Raw genomic sequence first — 4,163 nt, forward strand, 5'->3', positions numbered from 1 at the left:
CTTGTGTCTTCCAGTACTTTGCAATAAGTATCCTTGCTGCTGTTGTAGCATACATAAAGAAAGTTCTATCCTTCTTTAGCACCAATTGGCCGACAATGCCCAGAAGGAAGGCCTTTGGTTTCTTCAGGATGGTATATTTAAATACCTTTTTCATTTCATTATAGATCATTTCCCAGAAAGCCTTAATCTTTGGGCACGTCCACCAAAGGTGAAAGAATGTACCTTCAGTTTCTTTACATTTCCAACATTTATTATCGGGCAAATGATAGATTTTTGCAAGCTTTACTGGGGTCATGTACCACCTATAAATCATTTTCATAATATTCTCTCTTAGGGCATTACATGCTGTAAATTTTATACCTGTGGTCCACAACTGTTCCCAGTCAGCAAACATAATGTTATGACCAACATCTTGTGCCCATTTAATCATAGCAGATTTAACCGTCTCATCCTGAGTATTCCATTTTAACAGCAAGTTATACATTCTTGAAAGCGTCTTTGTTTTAGGATCTAACAGTTCTGTTTCCAACTTTGATTTTTCCACCTGGAAGCCAACTTTTTTATCTAAATTATAGGCCTCTCTTATTTGGTAATAATGAAGCCAGTCTCGCACTTTGTCTTTTAGTTTCTCAAAGCTCTGCAATTTCAATTTGTCTCCTTCCTGCTCCAAAATTTCCCAATATTTCGGCCATTTGGCCTCCATATTGAGCTTTTTCTGAGCCTTTGCCTCCATCGGTGACAACCACCTTGGGGTTTTGTTTTCAAGTAAGTCTTTATATCTTTTATATATATATATATATATATATATATATATATATATATATATATATATATATTTATTGAGTTTTACACAATTTAAAGACATACAATACACAACATAGACAAACAAACACAAACACCAACATGTATAATTTCAAATTCTTAACTTCTTAACCCTTTTTGCAGACTTCCCCCCTCCCATTCTTGTATCCCAATTCCAATATCTAATTCAGCAAGTTCTTATTGAATTAGCTTATATGCTTAACTTTCAAAAATATATATACTTAGTTTTTAACCTTATATATTTTACCTATATGATTAGTTTAAACACCCATCAGTACATCCTTTTCTAAGGTCGACCCAAGATCCCTTCCCACAATTTCCCAACTTTCATAAAAATACCAAGTAACAAAGACATTAAATTCTAGTTATACCCCCTTTACAATCCCAGCTTTCCTCTCCCCATTCCCGGTTTGATCCCCAAAGAATGTCCATTGTCCTATCAGTTCTCAGCCCGGATCCCTCACATCCGAGGCTCTTAATTCTCTCTCGGACCCTCTCAGCCGGTTTTGTTGACAGTCCTTTATCTTAAACTTCATGTCTCGGAGAATCTCTATCTCAATAGGATCTGCATTTCTTCCAGCCAAACCTCCACACTCGAAAGCGGAGCCCAGGTGATGTTTCATATTCCTTTTAAGTCCAAAAGTCCCGAGTAGTCCAAAGGCTCCATCTTTCACTTGTACAAATTTATAATCCCAAGGTCTTCCAAACTTCCCATAAAAAAATCTCTGCGATCCTCCTTCTCAATTGCCAACCATGTTTCTGTCATCCAATACTTATTTCCCTTATAGTACATTTTTAAAGGCTTCTGGTTATTCTCTTTCTCCGTCAATTTTCCAACACCTCCTTCTTCCTCCTCTGAAACAGTAACATTATCTTCTTGTTCGACTGCCTGAGTATTTTGAGTCAGTTCCTTTGTATGGTCAGCAAGTTTATCTGCTTTAAGACTCAAGGCCATAGACTTCCGGGTTGGCGCCATCGCCGAATGGCGGACTCCCTCCGAGCTCCGGAGGGAGTCTGCTCGGCAGGGGCTGGGTCCTACCGCGCCGGCGACGCGGGGACCCTTAAAAACCACGGGCACGGAGCCCGTGGACATGGGGACTCGGCTGGCACCGCTAGCGCCCTCCCGACTCGTGAAGGAGCCTTTTTAAAGGCTTCGGATCGGGTGCCGGGGAGTGGCGTGGTGTTTTGAGTCCATCGCTTCCCCTGCCGAGCGCAGCCGCATGCCATTCGATGGAGAGCGCTGACTTCTTCCATTGGAAATTCGGACTATTAACAACAACCCGTGAGTAATTGGGAAACCGGGTACAAAAGGAGAAAAAAAGAATTTTTTTTTCGGATTCGGCACGAGCGGGGGTGATCTAAAAAGGAAGTCAGTCCCCCCCCCCGATTGTAAACATTCTAAAACAAGGACTGGGTAACCAAGATCGAAAGAGAAGTTTATTGCTGATAAAAATCATTAAATCCACGATGGGAAATTACAAGAACTGTGCTGGAGGAGAAGAGTGGAGGGTGAGAGGGAAAATGCAACCCCCCCTGGGAACCGGGGCGATTCGTAGAGCCTGGCGAAGAGAGACGGAGACTTTGACAGCTGTCAAAGTAGCTGTCAAAGCTGGAGAATATAAAGAGGACTTTGTTACAAGGATTTTGCTGGCTAATTCTGTTACAATTTGACACAATATGGATATAAACTGTCGGAAAATAAGGAACAACAATTTGACTTTTGGATTAGAGGATACAAAGTTATTACAATCCCCCTAGAGGGGTTTCGGGACATTACAAGTGGTCGTACGTGGAAAATCACTCTGGGATTCGCACAGGACTTATCTTCTGGGAAAGCTGCAAAACTGAAATAGTATTTTGTCTACAGAGGTGTTTACATTAAAAGGAGACAATAGAATTCTCTATTGAAGAAAGGAAGGGACTGGACGTAAGTTTTTGTTCCTGAACAACAAACCTCTGTAGAGATACCAGATCTCGGAATAAGAACGTTTTAGCAGCTGAACAAGACAAGAAACCTGAGAAAGTAAGGAATAAAAAGAACAAAGGACTAACTACGACACGGAAAGAACAATGGGAGGAGCAGCAAAGACCAAGGAAATTAAAGGCCTCTATTAGACTGGATTTTTGAAGTTAAACATCATTAAAATAAATAAATTAAAAGAAAACCGGCAAGGTGGAATGGGGAAAAATCTGGCCATGGATTTGAGACCTCCAGGCTGACAACATATAGACTGATGGACATGGGGAATTCAAACCGGGGAAGGGAGGGGGGAGTTTTGGAATCCAAAGGCTATGTAACCATCTTTTTGAACCTTCTTATATTTTATATCTTCTATTTCTTTATATAACTTTTGTATATTATGGTATTTTGATTTGACATGTTTAAAAAAAGGGAATTCGTGGAAGGAAATTGGGGTAGATCTTGGGGAAAAATCTTTTTTCTTTTTCTGTTAACGATGAGGGATGATGGTAAGATTGTATAATTTAAATTGGTTAATGGGTTAAACATATTAAGTTTTAAATTGGGAGTGAGAGCTTGTGGAACCAAATTAATGAAAGGGGAATATAGTCGGGAGGGGGAGGAGGGAGTCCTAGAAAGAAGGTAACGAAAGTAAGGCTTTAAATATATTCTATCTTTTCTTTTCTGTTATATTTCTATATTATTGGAAACTCTAATAAATATGATTTTTTAAAAAAAAGACTCAAGGCCATAACATCTGTTGCAAAAGCTTTTTGTTGATCTTGTAAATTTCCCACAAGAAAAAGCATTCTCTCAAGCTCTGAGTCTTTATATCTTGTCCAGACATTAAACAATGCTTTCCTGACAATATGGTTTTTAAATGCTTTATGAGCTTTAACCTTGTCGTACCACAAGTATGCATGCCACCCAAAAACATTGTTGAAACCTTCTAAATCCAAAATGTCTGTGTTTTCAAGAAGCAGCCAATCTTTCAACCAGCAAAAAGCTGCTGATTCATAATAGAGTTTAAGGTCTGGCAGGGCAAGTCCCCCTCTTTCTTTTGCATCAGTTAATATTTTAAATTTTATTCTGGGCTTCTTGCCCTGCCAGACAAATCTGGAAATGTCTCTCTGCCACTTCTTGAACAGATCATAACCTTTTTCAAGTCCTGGAAAGAGGCTCTGAGAGAAGGCCTGGAGAAGCTCTGCCTCAAATTTAAGCCCTGGATGAGTGAGATGAATTCCACCCTTTGTTGACGTTATTCTCCTGTGTAACATTAGGCTGTTTTGGGTGAAGGTGAGAGGGAAATGAGTGGATCTCACCCGTGTGGTGCTTGGTAGGTAGAAGGTATCAGCTGCCATGTCTTTATTCAAGTATGCAT

The 4,163-nt window shown here is 39.8% G+C and overlaps 1 long non-coding RNA gene across 1 annotated transcript; it reads right to left on the bottom strand.

The window, feature by feature from the left end:
- Positions 1-827: 827 nt before the first annotated feature.
- On the bottom strand, positions 828-3,605 carry LOC308589794. Its single transcript, XR_014009482.1, has 2 exons — positions 3,538-3,605; positions 828-1,780 (listed from the first exon to the last, which is right to left on the bottom strand). It is a non-coding gene; the product is annotated as an uncharacterized lncRNA (long non-coding RNA).
- Positions 3,606-4,163: the final 558 nt, after the last annotated feature.

The sequence above is a fragment of the Podarcis bocagei genome (assembly GCF_964188305.1).
Source record: "Podarcis bocagei genome assembly, chromosome: 6".
NCBI lineage: Eukaryota > Metazoa > Chordata > Lepidosauria > Squamata > Lacertidae > Podarcis > Podarcis bocagei.